The 22,013-nt window shown below is 44.0% G+C and overlaps 1 protein-coding gene across 9 annotated transcripts in view; it reads left to right on the top strand.

The window, feature by feature from the left end:
- Window positions 1–4,149: 4,149 nt before the first annotated feature.
- The window catches only part of ATP7A (ATPase copper transporting alpha), a 481,542-nt gene continuing 463,678 nt past the window's right edge, over window positions 4,150–22,013 (top strand). For 4 of the 9 annotated variants that reach the window (XM_085608232.1, XM_085608230.1, XM_085608222.1 and 1 more), the window contains exon 1: window positions 4,206–4,462. The gene's annotated coding sequence lies outside the window, so the exon portion shown is untranslated. Of the gene's footprint in view, window positions 4,463–22,013 lie in introns of all 9 variants that reach the window. The other 5 variants (XM_085608229.1, XM_085608231.1, XM_085608228.1 and 2 more) reach the window with 5 other exon arrangements.

Below are 22,013 nucleotides of genomic sequence, written 5' to 3'. Positions count from 1 at the left end.
GTGATGTGTGTGGCTCGTGGCTGTAGACTGGTACATCAGCATTGCAGTGAAATTATCATTATTTGACTCTTGCCTGGAAAATCATCTTCTTATATTATGTCTGGAAATTTTAACACCTACTCCAAAGAGAAAAGACAGATAAAGCAATGAAAGTTCAGGCAATGTCTGTAAAAAAAAAAAAAGGAAACATTCGAATTTGACACAATGATGAGATGGGGCCTTGTTTAAGAATTTGCCAACCATGAAACTTGAGTTTTAGATTCATGGTGCAGGCTGCAAAACTGGATAAAACCACATTCATTTCAAATGGGAGGGCGCGCAACAGAATACGGGCGTGAGGGGGTGGCTTTCGAAAACATTGAAAGAGCAGCTGTTGAAGCAAAAGTAATGGTTTATTTTAGACAGAGTCCCTTTACGGGAGGAAAGCATCCCAGGAAAAAAACACACAAGGAACTCGTAATCCTCTCCACCAAGGAGCAATTTGCGCAGTCAGAGTACGCAAAAGTAACGTCTTTCTATTTAATAACAGCGTTCGTGCTGCAGGAGCTAAAATTAATAAAGCCGCTTTTATTAAAAACTCATTAAAATCGCAGGCATCCGCTCCGAGCCAGCCACCATTTCGGTGATTAGCCGATCTCGTGCCTCCAGATAATGTTGGCATAAATGGCGTCTGTGGAGATTTTTATAGCAAGATCACAGGCCTCTTTGTCGAGGTCTGGCTTACTTTATAGACTAAAATGGCAGATGCCTCTTGGAGGCAATAGGTTTAGCTAGAGAAGGGGAGACGCGAGTTAAACACAGGAAACAAGGCTTGAGTGTCTGCCAATAAAAACAAGAGAAGCCCAGCGGAGCGTGGCGCGCGCACGCTTGGGGGCGGGGGAGCGGACGCTTTGAAGCTCGCTCTGGGTGGCAGACAGATGCCACCCAGAGCGAGCTGCCAAGGACAAGCACTGGATTAGCCTGGAATTCGTTATTAATACCAGGCTTGTGAGATTTCCAGGTAATCCAATTTTAAAACTTAACTCTAGTAAGACCGAGAAGTCCATATAAACGGTCAAACATGCGCAAAACGTTTAAAATCGCATCATAAAAAGAAACTAAAATACAAACAATTTACTATCATCTACCACCAGCGTTAACATATTAGCGAATCAAGGATCGCTCGCCAAGGTAAATAATGAAGGTCCAATTTGTAAAGACGGGCGGCAGTTTGGCTCTCAAAGCAGAAAAACATTTCTGACGAATCAGTCCTCAGAAAACTTACAAAAATGCGCGCATTTCCCCTCACTCGAGCAAATTCATGCAGCTCACGCCTAAAATGTCCATCAAACTAAGACCCACAATGAAGGGAGACATTTCTCTGGGCAGCCCAATAATAAACTTTATGTCCGTGATTTCAGACTAAAAACAACACCCGCCCCACCCACAAAAAAAACAAGTATCAGCAAACTAATCGGTATAGCTTAACCTTAACATCCAAGCGAGACCGAGTGACGTGGGAGACGCTCCTCAAATCTCCAATCTGCCACTACTATAATTTACACATTGCTTCTGTAGTTTCTCTAGTAACCACTATGTGGCAATGAAAGGCAGCAAACGTGGCTCTCTGAGATGCAGTGCAGCACAAGGAATGACGGATCTACCAATGGCGTAATAAACAACAAGACAAGCCCGGCGGAGCGTGGTGCGCGCGCGCTTGGGGGCGGGGGAGCGGACCCTTTGAAGTGCTCCCAAAAGGCGGATTGCATGGCGGCACGATGCGCGTGATTGTGCGCGTGCTAGCCATGCAATCCGCTTTTTGGGAGCACTTTTCAAACCTGCTTTCTATAGTCTCGCCTTGCGATCGCTTACGCGATAGCAAGGCGAGACCTAAAAACCAATTATGCCTTTTAAGCTTCATTCTAATCGCTTACGCGATAGCAAGGCGAGACCCTAAAAACCATTTATGCCTTTTAAGCTTCATTCTAACCACGAACCACAACAATGGGCACAATACCTGCTACACACATCCCTTGTGTTTGGAAAATGTCCAATGTCCTGAAGTCTGACATAGTTTCCTTCTTTAATTCTTTTCATTCTGCCCCTACTCCTTCTCATTTGAGGAGGGGCTCATGAGTGAAGCTCGAACTGATGTTGCCTCATTCACCCCAAAGTGCAATGAATTCCAGGCCGATATCATTAAGACAGCTGATTGGTCACATGAGCCAATGTTCAGAACTTTTACAATAAATCAGTGGTTCATGTAGCACAGAACATTCTTTCTATGCTTTGAACTTGTGAACTATCAGCCCGCGGTCCTTTAAATTCTGTTAAACACACAGAGGCGAGGATTATTCTTGCTGAAGTCTTTCATAACAGACTTTGTTTCTCTCTTGTAGTGTGATGTGCACAGCGAGTTACAAGCCAGGAGTTTGTTGTCTGACAAATGAGTGGGCTGCCAGGCCTTCCAGAAGAGAGATGTTTAGGTTGGCTGCTCTTCTTAAAATATATATATTTTATATTAAACAGGATGCACAAAAAGATTGAAAACATTAAGAAATGTACAATCCATTCTCTTTAATCTGTGATATTCATTTCAGCCGAGGAACGATTTGTGATTCTGTCGTTAGCTGCAATTGTTCAACTATTTCACCCCAGAGGCCCACCGACCCTCGCTCACGATGACTTTCATGTGTCAGGGGTTATTCCTTTCGACCATCCTCGAGGCTGGAGCTGCCCTGGCAAGGAAGTGGATCTAAGCTGTGGAGTTTACAGACTTCAAAGGGCCAAACCACCGAACTTAAGAACGGTCCCAATATTTGTCAATCTTATTCTTCCTCCATGTTTGCTGTTCTTTGCTGCTGGCATACATTAAACAAAACAGAATATGCATAATACACTTATGTCTTTAACAGATTTTTTCTAACTGTTCTCTCACGATAGGGAGAGAGATCCCAGTTTGTTCCCGTTTCCGCACCGGGCCTTTTAGATGATTTTATAGAAGTGATTTGCTGTTCTATTCCATTTCTACTGCCACTCAAACTTTTTTTGCGGAACAGCATTTTCCTATTGTTACTCCTACATTTCCCAGCCCAGTACCTCTATTCCTTCAGTGTAAATATTTTTTAACTTCTTCAACACTTCATCATACGGGTTGTCGTTGATAGCATGCACTTTTTGTAGCTATCTCCACAATTGTAATTCCATTCCAAAGGCGTGGCCTCAGAGATCACAGTCTTCTTCAAATAGGTACAAATGGCAACCAGAAAAAAAGCAGTGCTTAATTTGTAAAAAATAAAGTGCTAGATCACTGTCAGGAGGCCACTGCAGCTTGCACCACCACCAGCTGCCTCAGCCAGAGCTGTCAATGACAGCACCAACACACTACTAATCATCACATTCTTAAAAGTGTGACAATTCTAGTCCTCCAAAGCTAGGTGGTAGGTATTAGTCATTTCTTATTGTGTATTGAATTAATAAACAGCTGCTGTTCTTATCTCCAATTTCGACTGACAGTGCCACCATGTGCAGACTGCCATAAGTGCTGGGGTCGAGCACCAGAAACCACCAGCTCAAATTAAGCACTGGAAAAACGACAGCCGAGATTATTTATATATTTATTTGTGCATTTTTTTAAAGCGCGGACATTACCCGAAGGTGTCAGAGCGCTGTACAATAGAGCCAGTTACATTACAAAAGAACCGTGGAACACAATAAAACATTGCAAAGAAAAATAGTAGTGCTGTACAATAGAGCCAGTTTTTACGTTACAAAAGAACAGTGGAACACAATAAAACATTACAAAGAAAAACAGGAGACTAAAATTAAGGGTTTCCTATGTGAGATCGCTTCCCTTATTTCAAAATCACAATTTTGAGACACCTAACCTTTCTCATCTAACATGAGTGGACATGAGCGAACGTTGATACTTCAACTACTTATCGTTCCAAAATAATCGTAGAGATAAGGCCCGATTGTTGTTTGAAAAGACGCCTAGTCTTTTCTCATTCTTTTCCTATCGAAGTAGGAAGGCGGCTTCATACCGAGCACAATAACTAATGAGAACCACATGCCAGGGTTGCGTAGTGATGGTCTAGGCGTGCCTACTGCCTGCGAAAACTGCGACCGCTCTTTGCAGGCGTGGACTGGTGGCACTTGAGGACGCCCCTTCCTGGTCACGTGACCCGCCGGACCGGTGACTCTGAGCTCTCCCCACTTCCTCGGTTACTGGGACAGCGTCGGTACCTGTCACTGTCCGACGCTGCCTGACTCCGCGGCCAGTACCACCTCCGCAGCGGGGGGTGCGCAGCGGTGTCCCCTCGCTGGACACTCACATAGCGAGCGAGGGGAGGAGGTGAAGGCGGGCAGGGGCAGCACCAGCTGGAAGAGGAGGCGACAGACACCAAGCTCCTCGGGCTTGGGAAGGAGTACCGGGGACTGACTTCTGAAGTGAGAAGCTGACACCCCCTGCCAGCCTATGAAGGTGAGGGCCCAGCTGTCAGGAAGGGGAGACGGGGAGAAGGGGTGGGGTGTAGTGTAGGAGAGGATCCCCAGGAGGGGAGCCATAGGAAAAGGGGGCTCAAAATAGGGGTGATTGGAGTCTTGGAGAAGTGGTGAAATTCAAAAAGTGGTACCTTTGAAAGGGAAAGTATGACGTGGGCACTTGAATTTGTGCCCCTTAGAAAGGGGGTGTCTTTGATACTTGTTGAGAAGGGATGGCTCGGAACAATCCGTGTGGAAAGTGGTGTTCTCGCACAGCCCCCAGCCTGAGTTGGGGTTCCCTGCGGATGAGTGGACAAAGGAAAGAGTGTTCAGGGAACCTAGGGGCCCTTGCTAAAAGGACTGGGATTCTTGGAAAGGGGTGTCCAAGTTAAGGCGGAAGTGGGTTCCTGGCATGAGGTGCCTTTAAAGCATAAAAGAGATAATTCAGTAGGGGATGGGTTGGCACGTTAAAGGGTTGTTAGGGAAGGTGGGGGACCTGAGAAAGGAAATCCATAATAGAGGGGATGATATGGGGACTGGTGATCCTTTGGGATCAGAAAGAAGAGTTTCGGAAACTTGGCACGATAAATGGTTGTCAGGGAAATGATGACCACTTAGAAAGGAAACGGTTCCCATAGTAAAGGAGGTCTGGCAACTGATGACCCATGGAAAGGGGGGAGGGGGCGTTTGGAATGTGCCATGTGGAAAAGGAGCGATTGGCAGAGTACGATCTGTGGTAGGTGGACCCCGCGAAGAGGAGCAATGCAATTATTTTAAGTCCCATGGGGACAGACATTTATAGAGGGATGGTATTAAAGGGTGACTCTAGCTGTAAAGCTGTTCTTGGCAGCTCCCATCTGATCTGAGTTTAAGTCGTAAGTCGTGCTTTCGCTCAGCCAGTATTCACTGGGAGCTGTTCTTGGTACACAACTGTTTTTGTGAAATTGATGTTTGACTCGATCGCACAGGGTTACTATGGAAGGATAGCAAATGTGAAACCTCTATCATTAGTAACGACAGCGAAGGCTTTAGCTGTCAAGTGCCCAATCAGTACGTATAACACCTGGAGGCAATCCTGCCTTTTTAGCGACCAGCCCAGTGTATGCTGTGGTTTTTGAGCCAGTACTTGCGGTATTAGAAACAAAACTACACGTCGCATAATGCAACTTGCTGTTGTATAAAACGGCTGGGCTGGCTGACCATGGAGGTGGGGGACCCAACAACTTAACCTGGAGACGGAGAGGCGAACCACAGCTGAGCCCATCAAAGGTCTGGCTTGGCTCTAAGAACCCCTGCAGGAGCCAAGCCATGAACATATTTAAATCGTGCAACATACACTCTGACAAAAATATGATAAAGTCTTGTCAGAATTCATAAAGCAGCATTTCTTTAAAACTCGGCACCGGTCTCTACAGCATTTCGTTTCCCACAAGTGCAGATGAAGTAATTAAAGCCTTTGCTTTTTCACTTTATATGGATTATTTTCCGCGTGAAGAAATACTTCAGAAATAGAGAAAGTAATGCATGGCATACACGAACCTCTGCCTTTTTCAGTGTGTGCTTGTTAAATGTCATTCTTTGAGAGCATCGATTTCTCTCGTAGCACAGAGCGTGCAAGCGAACACGTAGCTGTCGGCGAACGTGGCTTGGTGTTCTGAGCTTGTGTACTTAGTTGCAGATCTCCAGGGAACGCAGACAGTGGCACTTAGTAGACGCATTGCTACAGTGAGTGGTTGTCTCAGAGTAACTCTTATTTGACTGTAAAACGTGTCTAAAGCCAGCAAAGAGAGATTGCCAAAATCATACAATACAGGGTAAAACATACCTCATCAGATAGTTGTAATGGCCCACTTTCAGTCTTAAAAACTAGATATTTCTCCAGTCACACATTGATTGTATCTATGCCGTGAACCCTGTGTTGTTTCCTGCTGCCTTAGGGTAGATGTTTGAGCTACACAAATAACACATACATATTTGCAGGGCCACTGGAATTATGCGGCAGGGAGAACCAAATTGTCGTAGAGTTCACTAAATTATGTGACAAGGAAAGGCAAGTTATGCATAATGCAGCACATTTTGTAAATAGTAATACTTTATCATTATTTTAAATTTTTTTATACATGTGACTACTGTCTGGCCAAATATTTCACCTCATTAGTACCAGTTTAACAACCAAATACAGAAATAGGCAACTAAAAGATGAGTAGTTAACCTTTGTGAAGGGCCTTCCACTGAACATGAACACATTTCACACCGTTTTTGGTAACTTTTGATCCTTTTGGGCTAGAAACATTTTTATTTGGTTACAATTTGAAGATTACGCAGCAGATGATGGAATATATCGCAGATGCTGCGAATCCATAATTATGTGAAAAAAGCAGCTGTTGTAGAATCAAATAATTCTAGTAGCCCTGCACATGTGCCTGCATACCTACTTTGTTGGTATAAGTCAAATGAAGTGCTGAAGTATGTGCACAGAATATAGACATAATACCAATGTTACTTCCTGTTAATCAGTTGGCAGAACATGTTGAATTCCATGTTTATGCACCACTGTGCCTGTTTTGGTAATTCACATAGTCACATGTTGCTGCCCTTGCTGCTGTTTCTGGTCAACCTTGTAATATTAGACACAATGTCTTGAAAATGTCTTGAAAATCATTGCAAGCAGAGTGGTATAAAATGAAATTCTCTTGGCTTCCACCCAGAGACGTTTTAATGCATGGGCCAAGTGGGCTCTGGCCCCAGGCCCCAGCCTTTCAGGGGGCCCCCTGGCAGTCATCTCCATTCTCCAGACTTTTGCCCTCATGACCTTGCAAATTTCTTAAACAGATTGTTTTAAATACTGTTTTCCTTTACTTTATTTTTTATGTAGCTGGTGTGTGAGAGTCTAGTACAGCCATTTTGCAGAGAAATGTTGTGTTTATGTTTCATGCAATATACATAAAAAAAGTTTCTTTTATATCAAACAAGGCCTAACATATAAGAAATGGGAGGGCATCACAGGGATTATTTGCAGTAATATTGGTGAGCTGCTGGTGTGGTACAATATTTAAAACACACATAACTATCCCTGAATATTGGCTGTAAACCCATTTAGGGCCATATTTATGAGAAGTGATGTATCGCTGTGTGAAAACAGGGATGCGTCAATTCTTAGTGCGCCCTCCTTGCGACATGATGGATGCATCATAGTTACTGTATGACGCATCATGTCGCAAGGAGTTACAGATACGTCAGTATTTCTGACGTATCTGTAAGCGCAACAGTGATGCATTGCTGGGGTGTGTTTGAAAATAGATACAAATCCAGCGATGTGTCTTTTCACATGGGACAGCCCCACGTGAAAGAGAATGCATCAGTCTTACACCTGCCGTGAGGCAGGGGTAAGATATTGACGCAATGGGGTCCAAGAAGCGGCGCACTGAGTTCTCATAGATTTCAATGCGCCACTTCTGCAAGGCTTCTTGCGGGGTAACACCCACCCTGCATACATTATACCTGGCGCAGGTATAATGCGGTGCAGGGGTTTACAAAGTGACGCATCTGCCTAGATGCGTTACTTTGTAAATAGTGTGCAACATGCACATTTTTTACGCTGCCGGTGCGTCACAAAAAGTGACAGTAGGAGGAAAACATTCATGAAAGACCCATCAGTTATTAAAAAGCCAGGTTTTTAAGTTCTTCCTGAAAGAGAGTAGGTCTGTGGTTAGTCTCAGAAACTCAGGGAGTCTTTTCCACAATTTGGCGCCTAGAAAGGCGAGGAATCTGCCTCCAGTGCAGGCATGGCATATTTTAGGCACGATGGCCAGGTTGGCATTGGAAGATCTTAGGGGTCTAGATGTTGTGTAGCGATTAGCGTGCTTATTTAGTTAGCTGGCTCTTAAGCCATGGAAAGCTTTAAAGAAGATGGTCATCGCTATGAAGTCGATCTGTTCTTTATGCGGAGCCAGTGTAGAGACTTAAGAATAGGGGTCATACTAGATCTGGGTTTAGGTCTCAGGATGGCTCTGGCTACCGCATTTTGTACCACTTGTAGGCGCTGGATTATGGATTTGGGAAGACCGAGGTACAAGCTGATGACATAGTCAAGCTTTGATGTAATCAGAGCCTGCTCCACAATCTTTCTACTCTCAAGCGGTAACAGTGGCAGGAATTTTGTTGGCATCCGGAGCATGCCAAAGCAAGCGCAAGTTTTTGACTTTCTCCTTTTCTGCGGGCGGGGGTGGCTGATCTTTTTGTCACCAAGAGCATTTCTGGATTACCAAAGAAAACAACTTCAGTTTTGTCAGGATTGCACTTCAGCTGATTGATCTTAAGCCAGTTAAAAACCTTTGTGAGGAAAGTCCTAATCATTGCCCGTCAAAGTTGGTTCCTTTTTCACATGTAAAACTCAGCTGAGTGTCATCAGCACAGGAAACTATTTTGACGCCCTCTTTCTCTACCAGAAACTCAAGGGGGGATAGATATATATTAAAAAGGGTAGGACTGAGAATGGAGCCCTGAGAGACACCTACATTCATGGCCGGAACCGGGGATAAGAAAGGGGGGAGCCAGATGTCCTGAGATCTATTTGCCAAGAAGGATGACATCCATGTTAAGGCGGTCCCCCCAGGCCGATGCTAGCAAGTCTCTCCAGGAGCCTCTCATGTGGGACTGTATTGAAGGCCGCCGACAGATCGAGCAGTATCAGAACAGCCTTGCCTCCCTGGTCCAGCTTACCCTTGAGAAATTCAGTCACTTCCAGCAAAGCGGACTCCGTACTGTAAATAGCCCTAAAACCGGATTGGGACTCAGGAAGGAGCTTCCCATCTTCAATGTGTTTTTGGAGGGCCTTGTTTACATGCTGCTCTAATACTTTGGAGAGAGCAGGAAGAAGGGAGATTGGCCTGTAGTTGTCAGGGTCCGTCACTTTGGCGTTAGCCTTTTTTATCAGTATAAGAATCTTAGCATTCTTCCATAATTTCAGCATGTTCCCTGAGGAGAGGGAAGCATTAAAGAGCTGGTTTACCATGGGGTTCATGGTGGGAGCTAATAGGTTCAGGATATTCGCTGGACATGGGTCGATAGGAGAGCCAGACTTAATGCTTTGGAGAAGGGTCAGTGATTCTTCAAGCTGAAACTCAGGGAAAGCTAGTAAAGATGGAGGATCCAAGAGGTGAAATTTGTTATTAGAACTAAGGTAGAAGGTCAGTTCTTCCTCTGAGATGTTAGTGAATGCTTGTTTGATCACGAGAGAGCTTTTTGTGGAAGAATTGAGCTATTTGCTTAGACCATTCTTCTGTGCATGGCCCTTCCTTTGTCCCGGCTTTCGGGGCGGTAAAGGATTTAACGATGCTAAAGATTTCCTTACTCTTATTTTGGGCATTTTCTATCTTGGTTTGAAAGAAGTTTTTCTTGGCTGCCTTCACGAGAATGTAATGAGCTTTTAAGGTGTCTTTATACACCTTCCTGTCCTAAGGTGCATAGGATTTACGCCATTTCCGTTCCATTTTTCTACAATTGTTTTTGCTACATCTAAGGGAACCGTAAAACTATGGAGCTGGTGGGGCCCACCTCTTTGAGGAGTGGGAAACCACCGATACCGCTGCACCGATGTTGGTTCGGAGCCATGAATCTATTGAGAGGGCGTCCGAGTCGGGGCAGCCAGACAGCTCCGGTGAGGAATAACTGAGGGCGTCTGCTAACATTGAGATGGATATTTTATGGAATGTCCTGTAATTAGGGACCCTCTGCCCTGCGTTAGCCCGAGGGGCAGTGGCAGAGTTAGGAATGATGAATTTTAATAGGTGGTGGTCAGACCAGGTAATGAGAAGAAGTAAGCTTACTGATCTGTCAAAGTTGTGAAAAATGTGGTCGAGGATATGGACCTTCTCATGGGTGGCTGAAGAAATACATGGAAACATGTTGCAGGCCTGCAGCGTCTCCAATAAGGGAAATTGTTTGAGGGTCTTTTCTATTATCCATATGTATATTGAGATCTCCCACAACAAGGCAGTTGTTGTATTTTAAGACCAGGGAGGTGGTGGATGTATTAAGCGTAGTAATAAAATTTCCAATTGCACTGGGAGGTCTGTAAATCAGAAAACCAGCTATGATATGATGGGGGGATAAGGTTGAGTGGAAGCCTAAGGACTCTGCGCCCTCAATGTTTTCCATCGGGATGGGAGAGCAGTCTAGTTTTTTATTGTAAATTATGGGGACACCGCCCCCCTTCCCACTCGGTCGTTCCCTCCTAAGGATTTTATAACCCGTAGGGATGGCGGAGGTGATAGTAGGGTTGGTGGCTTCAGACAGCCAGGTCTCAGTGAGAAATATGAGATAAGGCTGTTCATCTAAAAGTAGGTCATAAATGTGTGGTTCATGCATTTGCATGGAGCGACAATTTAAAAGTGTGGCCTTTAAGTCCTCTGTTTTCTTATTGTTTTTACACTTATTGTTGCGTGGGAGGATCTTGGGTACACGTTTCCTTGGCTGGAGGAGACCAGTTGCACTTATTGCGTTGAAAGTCTACCTCCAAGCTCGGATCAGCCGCTGTACACTGACATAATGGTAGCCGCCTAAGGCTAAGCGGTTTTTCCCTAATGTAATATAGTGGAAGAAACTCACTGGGGGGAACTGGGCAGCATGGCTGGCGCCGGACGCCTCCAGGATGCTGACGGGCGTCTGTGTGCATCGGGAAAATTTAGGCTAATGCCTATGATGCAAACTGGATCGCTAATGCAGCTGAGGAAGCGGAAACTGTGACGGCGGAAGTGAGGGGCCCAATAGTAGCCCCAGCCCTCCGCTCAATCGGTGTATCAGCCGCGGCGGACAAGGACTGGATGAAAAGCGAGATGCGAATCGGAGCAGCTAAGGAGGTGTAGGCAAGCAGAATCAAGTAAAGTGCAAGTGCGCATAGGTAGGAGAAATTGTTAAAAAGCACAGAGTAATTCAGCCACATATATACAAGTTAAAAAGTATTAAAAACCTAGTAGCAGGGCAGGGAACACTAAATCCTACCGCTGTCAGCTGCGCGCATCTGTTTACATCGGGGAAAATATAGCCTAATGCCCATGATGCAAACTAGATCGCTAACGCAGCTGAGGAAGCGGAAACTGCGTGGGAAACAGGGGCTCAATTTGTATCATAAATTCAAAGCTGTTCTGCACAGGGGCCCCCAAAATATGTTTGGCCCAGGGCCCCCAAAATCCTTAAGATGTCTCTGCTTCCACCTCTCTTGCTGAAAACTATTGTTAGTATTTTGCCTCTATGTATGGTCTTTGATTTCTGATGGCCATCTCTTTCTTACCAGCCCACGGTCACTCAGTATATATTTTGTAACTGTTTAACTGTGCTTTGGGTAACGTAATGTCAAAGATGCTTATGTAGCGCTCTGTTATATAAAAGGTATCCTGACGTGGGGGCTCACATTACTTAGCACTAAATGGTAGATCGCCAATTATCTTGTGAAAAGCTAGATTTTTAAGGGTTTTCTAAATGGCAATAGCTAATTGAAAGTGCTCACATCGAGAGGCAAGGAGTTCCAAAGATTAGCCACCGTCACTGACAAGGTTCGGCCCTCGGTCTGAAAGGGCAGATCTTAGGAATCAACAGAGAATGAGCTTGTGAACATCTCAACTTGTGGATAGGATGGTATCGATGAAGCTGGTGATGGAGATACTAAGGGTCAAAGCGATTGAAAACTCAAAAGACCAGGCTTATTGATTTGAAGATTACAGTTTTTCTGAGATAAACATATTTGGGATATAAGAGAATTCATTAACGTAAATACTTTTTTGGAGGTATTATGAGCTTTTTAAAAAATTCTTTTTATAAATGTCAACTTCAGCACTTTACAAACATATAGCAAGTTAGTACATTACGTGATGTTATTACATGAGACATGCATCATCCTATTTAGATCTAACATTTTATATTTGTTAATACAACCCCAGCCCGGTTTACTCATCTTGTGTGGTGATATGGCGCTGTTCCCCCCCTCGGAGGCTCACAAATACTCCTTCTATAATCGTTCCATATTTGTGACCACTTTCTGGGACAGCCCCGTGATTCGTATATTGACCGTTCCATCAGCATGCACCAGTCCATGTGCCTCTTCTATGCATTGATTGTTGGTGCCTCCCGTGCCCCCCACAGTCTGGTGGTGTTGTGTTTTGCGATACAGATTCCCACCTTCACCCATATTCTTTCCTTGCTATTTAGGTCCGTGGGTCCCCATACATTCAACAGGCACAACCCCGGCACGGGTTCTATTTTCGACCCCGTGACTTCCTCCATGTATTGAATTAATGCTGATCAGTATCTACTAATGTGTGGACATTCCCAGATAATATGGATGAATGTGCCCTCTTGTCCGCACTGTCTACCGCACCCCGGCTCATCTCTGTACCCCATTTTCACTGGCGTTGGGCCAGATAGGTCTGTTCTGTGCAATACTTTTAGTTGCACCAATCTGAGCCGGGAGGAAATCGCAACTTATTTGGGTGATGCCAAGACCTCTTGCCAATCCTCATCCTCCAGCTCCGCAACATCTTGTTCCCAGTGTGCGCGGAGCTGTAGGAGAGGGTCGAGCATAATGTTTATTAATTTCTGATATGTCAGGGAGATGGCTCTGTTTGGCATATGCCCTTCAAGGATTCTGTCTTCGAATGGGGAGAATTCAGGGAGCGACGATCTTCTCGGGGTAGCTGCCTGCAGGGCGTGTCTATTCTGTAAATATCTAAATTTCTCTTTTTCCGCCACTTCAAATTTCATTTGCAACTGTGTAAAGGGGTTGACATCCCCCTTTTCCACAAGTCCCCCATCCGGGAAATGCCTATAAAATCCTAACAATCAAATCCCTTAGTATTGCGTTAGGTGCCTAATCGTTCCGAGTCCAAGAGAGGGTTGGCCAGCATGCCATATTTGGGCTGTGTGTGGAGTGGGGCCTGTTAATTGCACCTTGTTAGAGTTTGAATAGAGTATTCTTGCAAAGTTTCCGTTTGGGAGAAGCCACCTATTCATTTGGTATCCCGGGTCGTCTTGTGGCTGAAATATGCATTGATTGATGGCAGCTAGTTGTGCTGCCCAGTAGTACTTTTTGACATCCAGGAGTCCTATTCCTCCGTCATACCATTCTCGTGTTAGTTTGTTGGTCGAAATGCGGGGTGGCTTCCCCTCCCAGAGGAGCTTGCACTGTTCCATCTCTATGGCTTTAAAGTTCTCTGCTCGCCCTGGGCCTGGTGTGTTATGTAGAATATATAAAAAGCGAGGTAAGGACATCATTTTAAAAAACGCGGCACATCCCAGCAGGGATAGTGGGAGTGTCTTCCAGTGCGTCACACCACACCGGAGCCGCGGCAGAGGGGGCAAGAGATTAAGGTATTGTGAGCTTTGAAAATCTTATCAGCATAGAATTTGGCTCTAGTAGATAAGACTAACTTTTTATAAGTCTTCGGAGCTTGCTTTACCTCGACTTTTAGCGTGCATGGCATTTTGAGCCTGCCAGTTCCGTTCTAGCTACTGCAAGCTAGTTTAGCTTCTCTGAGTGAAGAATCATACCTTGGACTAGAGGGATAAGTCCAATGAGAATAGGAAACTAACACTGAAAGAACCAATTCCAAAGAGGAATTAATCCAATTGGTAACATTTTCATAATCAGCCTTCAAGGGAGAATTTGAAAGCGGAGGAATGTGTTCCAATAGACCATTCAAAAACAACCCAAGAAAAAGTTTGCCCCATTGGCGATTACCCACTTGGGTGTTTCTGGCATGAGTAGCAAATTTGCCAAAGCTGGCTGTAATGATCCTAATCTCAGCCAAAAAATGGTCCGACCAAGTTACTGCTTATGTGCACACATTTCATGATCTCCCTAGATGCAAAATAAGGTTGATCTGATGGCCTGCCTGATGCTTAGCTTCACCAACTAACCTTTAGGAAATTCAGGGCAGCTAAAGAATGGATTAAAGTACCAAGGTGTGGGTTTGGACTACACTGTGGTAAACTGCAGGATCAAAGTTTCTGCCAAGTGAACTGTAACATTCTAGCTTTTGTTCCAAAGTCCTGTTTCTTAGTACATCATGCAGCACCTCTTTATATAGTATATACGTTGTTGAGCAATCATTCATGTTTGTCATTTTCTATGGTGGGAATCTGAAGAGTATGGCTTCTTTTAGATTGTAGAGCTTTGATACAGAATTCTAGTGATTGTTTTGGAAGGGTAAGGCAATTTGATCTTTTGATATTATTTTATATTTTGTTACATATATTTACCTACTGTACATTCAGCCATCCGTACCTCAATCTTCATTGCGGACTAGAGTCAAATTTATTACTGTAGTTTGGAGGCGGCAGAGTGAAGATATTTTGGTGATTTGTTTTTTATACACAGGTGTGTTGTTTTTTAATATGGTGTAGCCAGGTGTCAATGAAGGGTATTTCTGTATCTTTCCCTTATGTGTCACCAGAATTTAAAGATGTTCTTCTGGATGCGGAAATCCAGCCAGCACTGTTCTGCACCTATGACGTAGGCAGTTTCTGAGTACACACAGCACCTGATTGCAGTTCTGTAGGTGCAGCATTTCTTAGTCTAATTTAATCCAGTCTATTTACCCCCTTCTCGGTTTTGCTGCCTTCACTTAAATTTTAGACCCTCACTTTACTCACATAAATACAATTGGGAAGATGATGTTAATTTCAGCTTTCATTTCACGGGTTAAGAGTTTGCTCCTGGATACAGGATTCACTCCTTGCAGGCTTTATTTCTACACTGGGCTACTTAGAAGGCTCTTCTTCTTTCTTTGCCTCAAGTAGAACACCTGGTTACCCATCGAAAATATGCCCGAGTACCGATTTTGCAGCAACCCTTCTTCCTTTGTGTGTTCCACCTAATCATTTAGTCCTGGTGATAACGTGTTAACTCATGAAAGGTCGAAACGATACACGTCAACATTATACTGGCAGAAAAAGAAGTGGACTACTATATACAGATATGAGCAATTGAATTACTATGAAATATCTATAATTCTGAGCATGTTTATGCGCATCGCACTTGGTGCACTTTTCTCTTATCATGAATTTTTGACTCTGCTTGAACCATAGCTGTCATTAAATATATAAATATCTTTTTGGCATTTCTTGGCCATATCTCTTTCTCTTGTTTTCTTGGGTTATATAACATACTTTCTTAAATATGGTATTGAATGTACTATTGGTTCTTTAAATGAAACCTTTAGGACATTGATATCACTTATACCCAGGTCCTTTTTAGGTTTACGGGTGACTCCTGTTGTGTATGTTGGGGGTTTCTTTAATGCATACAAAGCATGGAGAGTTTTTTTCTTGCAATGTTTATTAAGTCAATTTAAATATTTCAGATTTTTAGCTCCAGATAAGTGTAGTATGTGGTATTGCCCTTAAAAAGTAGTTAAACCTCTTGTTTTTTCCCCTCGCAGTCTGCAATTTTGTTTCTTTTAAAGTTTCTCTCCAGGGAGGGTGTTTTATCTCTACTCTTCCAGGAGATTTAGATTGTATTGGAGACCTTCTTTGTGGGTGCTAGAATGACACCAGGCATCCGGTGCTGGGTTTTCTCTAGTGACCGTGGGTTACTGATATAGAGGTTGAACAACCTTAGTCTGAGGTAATGCTGTTGTCCAAATCCCTGGTTTTACTTGCAGCCTCTAGTTTTCATGTTGTCTGACTTCATGTAACGTGGTTGTTTCTGAATGTGGTATGTGGTTCAGTAATTAGGCTGAAGGACATTTCCTTGCTGAATTGTCTAAAAGGTGACTTTAATCAACTCTGGTTTTCAGATTCTTCTGGAGTTATGGTGGATTTCAATCTGGTGAAGTCACTGTGCAACATTGTGCCTTGGCATGCTTCCGTGTGTCATCCCCATGTGCCTTATTGATGTCTTGGAACAATCCGTGCACTCTCATTCTAGGAGCTTGACCTCTCAGTGTATGTTGTTTGAACAAGTTTCTAAGATGGCAGGGGGCCTTCGCCCCACCACGGTGAATGGTTTTGACCCCTCCCCTTTCCCCGTTGATGTACTTTGGTAGTTAAATACTAAATCTTTCTTGTTTCAGGTTGAGTTGACTGCTTTACTTACTTAAGTTTATAAATACTACCCTGCTGTCTTTGTTCTTTACTTATTTGCTGATCAGTTTGCACAGAGAAGATGTCTGTGGATCTGTGCTTGGGTAGAAAACCTACATGGCCCTATGGAATACTGTACTGCCCTTTCGGAACTTAAGTTTGAATGCTGGGTTAAGGCCACTTACGTTATTACAGTTTACATAGATTACTCTGTAGTTTGAGTCAAAGGTGCCACAGTTTTCATGGATAGAAGTGACTAGTCCTTCCAGCTACTTGTCTTGGAAGTAAGTTTTACTCGTGTCATTTGAACCTGGTTTGAACCGTGTTTAAGCATCTCATGAAGTTTTGTTGTGCTGCAGCATTTGTTTGAGATTGATTTTCGAATTCAGTTCGAACATTGCTGCTAGTTAGTCGTCGTCCCGGGTTATGATTTCCTCAGGAGATTCACTTTCATTAGGGTATTTTTGTGACCTACTGTGAGGTGTCCAGTGGGTTTGTATTTTCATAGGTTCCAAAGTGACGTGGCCCATAGATGGCCGTTCTTGGTATCTGCGCTGATTGCCTCCATGTTTGAAGTTTTCTCCACAGTTCCTAGATGGAGTTGCAGTTGATTGCTCACTTTGTGCGTCAAAGTGCACCCTTCAAACCCCGAACTATATATCTAGGGTGGTTACAGACCAGCATGGAGAGCATTGTTCAGTAAATACCTTCCTAAAGGAGCTTCATAAGATTGTTTTAATCATTTTGTTGGCACAAGAGAATTGCTGATAATAGCTGTACCTAAGTACACACAACCTGGGTATGAAAATGAAATCATTTAATACAACCTTAAAACACATACTTTTTTGATTATAAAGGGTGTTTATAGTAAAGAAAATCTATCCTTTCAAATTGAAACCGGGCCCTAGTGGCTCGCTAGTATATCTACTTCATTTCAAGGTGGTGTTTCATATACTACGTGTTGCCTTTTACGTACTTTAGAGGGCTTTCAGAGCATAGGTAGAGATGGGAGAAGAGAGAAACAAGGGTGTGTTGAGCGAAACTTCAGATTGGAGAGTACAGGGCGTGGTGTACCACTAAATGAAGGTGAGAACCGAATGAGAGAATCCTGGGATATACTCACAAGTAAAGATGTGGAGAGTAGCAGGAGGGACACACAGAAGGATGGAGGCAAAGGAGAGAAGAATGGGGAGAGGCAGATGGAGAAACTGAGTGTTCAGATGGCAAAAGCAAGTGGTTCGGGAGGGATGGCAGTGAATATGAGGGAGGAGGAGATTGCATTGGGATGGAAGCATGTATCAGGAGAGGAGGGAGGTCAGTGGGGGATGGAAGCGAAGATCACAGAGGTGGAAGGTCATTGAGTGGTAGTAAAGAATAGAAAGTTAAGATGTACTGTAGGGCAAGAGGAAGAATGGAAATATAGAAAGATGATGCACAGAGGAGGAAGGGAACGTTACAGTGCGTCGAGCAGGAGCACAATACATCTCCGATGACATGGAAAATGTCAGGAGATGGGAAGAGAAATGGAAGTGTAGAAGAAGAGAGTGGTAGGAAGAAGTCCCTAGGAAGATGGATGTTAAGATATCACTTGTGTGAACAACTGCAGAAGCTTGGAGGGTGTGTTGTGGACTCCTGTGTTTTATCACTGCACTCCTCTGATCTAAAACAAAGGTGCAATTCTTCATTTAGGATTTCTTAGTTGTAAGAGTTTAGTGGACTTGTAAGTACTTTATAATGATATTGTATATGATGAAGTATTATATATTGTGATGCAATTATGGTATTATATACATTTAAAGTAATAGATCTGCATGTATAATCATGAACAGTTTAGGTATATAATTTTGTGCAACCATAAGTGGATCTTATTCCACACAATTCTTATTGCCTAAAATTGTAATTTAAAAAAAAGAAATAAACTAAAATTAAAGTATTATTAAAGCACACAGACTGACACAAAATGGCTCCCCTCCATCTGCCAATTTCCTTGCCTAATTATAGCACTTTTGGACCCAGCTTGGTCTCTGAGAATATGAATGGAGTAGCCTGTTCTCACCTCAGGTCTGCGTCAGATTATCCCATGGTATCTGTATGTGTTACTAACTCTGTGTCGTGGTGTGATTGTTTACCATTGCTTAAATTATAAATAAGCATTTTTCTGAATCGCATCAGGCCTGTGGCAGCGAAGAGACTACTGCCTTTTTTCCTCCCAATTCTTTTTATCCTTGAATCTTCTCACTAATACAATAAGATGGGGACGCAGCTGTGTCCCAGGTATGCCCTTTGGCAACGCAAGCACTGCTGCTGCTACCACTGGTCTCAGGGGTCATGAAGACAGCAGCAGGAGCTGGCGGCACACAGCACTCTAACATCACAGTTTACTTCCTGTAGTTTCCAGTCCTTGCCTTCCTCTCTACCCTCAGCAGTAAATAGGCTGTTAAAGTGCTAAAGGTGGGACAAAGGAGCAGCCCTGATAGGTCATCTGGAGCGAGAAGCTAATTGATGTTACTTGTATTACTCCTGCCATTTTAGTGTATTGGCATTTATCCTTGATGAGCCACCCTTTCTTAGTGTTCTCAATGTGTCCATCTCTGGCCGCTTTTGTGTGGTATGACTGGCCGATCCTTGTGTGTTTGCTGCCCTTGAAGACAAATCTGCTCCTCTGATTAAAATAACTTCTTAACTCACTTTTCCCCTGTACAGTTCAAATAAAATGCCCATACCTGTAAGTATGTGGTATTTCTTTGGTTCATACCTAACGAAATGACAGCACAGCGCTGTACAGGGTCAAAGACAAGTATAAAGTCAACCAGTGATTGGTCAGGTAGCTGGTTCGTGGACTGCTAACTCATTGCAGTGCAGTATTCCTTAAAGAGGGCATCTTCAACTCTTTCCTGAATGGGCGCAGCTTTGGGGCGGGACTCATGGAAACAGGAATGTTGCTCCAGATCAAGGGCGCATAAATGGAAAAGCCTGCTGCCTTATTTTTTTTCTTCCTTTTTTAAAATGAATTTTCAGTCTGGTGGTTTCCTGGTTGTGGTTATGCTGAGACCCACCAGAGGTTGTGAGCTTGTCTGCAAGGTAATGTGGGCTTGACCAGCATTTCTGAAGTCACTTTCTGGCTTATTTCTGCTTTAAGACAATGGGCTTTATTGTTTCTGCCTGGGAATGTGCACATTCGAGCTTTCTAGGGGAGTAGTTGTATGCATAAATCAAGTAGCCACCAGCACCAGACGATAAGCGAAATGTGCTTTATTGTTCATAAAGCCCACGACAGGAAACAAGACCTCAGCTGCCCTGGAGTGAGCAGCAACAGCTGACCACAGTAGAACTGTGTGGACGCTCTGGAATAAGAATAACTGAAGCCCCAAGCCTAGGGTGGCCCGAATTTCAAAGGCAAAACCTGGGCCTTTTCACAAAAATAGAAGTACTGCTATTTTACTTCAACTCAGCGCGCAGAATGACAGCCTCCTCAGCAGAGTAAGAACATAAAACTAAATGCAGGTTTTAAATCCAGTAGTAAGTAAGCCGGTGTAATTAAAATGCTTTCTTGTAACAGCTGCTAACAATCCCTGCATTGGAAAATATAAAAAGGCACCTCCCACCGTTTCCAGTCGACCCTCTCTAGAAACCGGGACCTGTGTTAAATTGTTAAATTTCTCGAAATCTCCCAGGCCAGCTGGTGAGAACCGGGGATGTCCCGGGACGCCGGGTCACCCTACCAAAGTCCCCCCTTCCCCTCCCCCCCCCCCCCCCCCCCCAGGAATTATTCTGTAAAGAACAAAGTGGAAGCAGAATGAATCGAAGTAGAGTTCTTTATTAATTTCGCCAACTCAGCTCCGAACATGGAGCGCAAGTCGCTGCAGCTCTCCGGCTCGCCAGCTGTCAACTGTCATCAGTAACTGACAGCTGGTGAGGTCAGCAGCAGTACGGTGTCCTCGCAGGGACATGAACATGCGATAATTACTACGGTGTCCACGGAGGGACACATGACAGAACATAACACATCTTCCCCCGAATGAACAAAATGAGTGAATAGCATAACATTGCCTAACAAATTACTTAGTCACAAATGTAATCGCTTAGTTTCGCTGAGGTAAAATTCTTCTACCACATCTGCTTGCACTGACAGGTCGTAACACATTGTACCCAGGTGTTGGTGGCAATACTCTGACTACTCTCCCTGAGTCTGCGCCAGTGGTGGCAGTGCGTGCTACGACATTAGGGGTATGTGCCACTGGGTTGAATGCCTCACTATGAGATGTGAGCGGGTCATGTTCAGACTCGCAATCGGACGAGTCTGACAGGGAAATGTGGTGCTTGTTGACACTGGATTGTTCTCCTCCATATAACTCACTGGGCCTGTTAGTGGGATCTTCTGAAGTGGGTTTGCATACAGAGAAGTGCCACACCTTACCATCGCTCAAAAGAGCGGAGTTACAGTACACCTTGTTTACGCTTAGAGGTGGGGAGAACTTGTTCTGACCCTTCCCGATGTGTCCACTTCTCTTTACTTTTACAGTGTCTCCAACAGAGAGTTGCACTGTCTTACAACCATGTTTGAGGTCATACCTATTTTTTTGTCTTGTTCTGCCCAAGCTCAACTTTCCTTCTCACTTGGTCGGTAGACCAGTTTACTCTTTTAGCTACTAATGTCCAACCCACATTGTCTCTGGATAGGGGTGTTCTACCTCGCATGAGTACAAATGGGCTGTGGCCAGTGGACTCACATGGCGTGATCCTGTAGGCCCATAATGTTTTAAGGATCTCTTTTTTCCAGCACAGTCGATTGCTGTTGGACAGCTGAATAATGCCCTTCAGTACCCTGTTGAATCGTTCCACAGCGCCGTTTCCGGCTGGGTGGTACACCGATGTGGTTTTGTGCACAATTTGGTTCCTAGATGTGTAGGTTCTAAATATATCTGACATGAACTGCGGTCCATTGTCGCTAGTTATCTGTTTTGGGAGCCCTTCTCGTGTGAACACTGAATCCAAAAACTCAACCACAGTCTTGGAATCCGGTTTAGCTGTAAACTTAAGTTCAGGCCATTTGGTAAAATGGTCTATTATTACAATTATATACCACTGTTCATCTTTTTCTATTATGGGGCCCATGATATCTATTCCCACTCTTTCCCATGGCATGGCTGGGCAAACAATGGGGTGCAAAGGTGGCCTAAGTGTTACTTGGGTCTTGTCAGATTGCTGACACATGTTGCAGTTCCTAACCATTCTTTCCACTTCCATGCTGACACCTGGCCACCAGTAATTTTCTTTGACTCTTCTTTTACTTTTTACTATACCCAAGTGTCCTTCGTGACATATTTGGAGAATACGTTTCCTTAATGTGACTGGGGGAACCACTCTACTGCCCCTCAACAACAGATCACTTTCATGTGAAGGTTCTTCTTTTACTTCGTAATAATGTCTCAATGTGTCGGAGAGTTTGTTTTTGTGTGTCCACTCTCCCTTTA

The sequence above is a fragment of the Triturus cristatus genome, chromosome 5_2 (genome assembly GCF_964204655.1).
Source record: "Triturus cristatus chromosome 5_2, aTriCri1.1, whole genome shotgun sequence".
NCBI classification, from domain to species: domain Eukaryota; kingdom Metazoa; phylum Chordata; class Amphibia; order Caudata; family Salamandridae; genus Triturus; species Triturus cristatus.
Note: the sequence above shows the minus strand (reverse complement) of the source record. Positions and strands in the feature narration are given on the sequence as shown.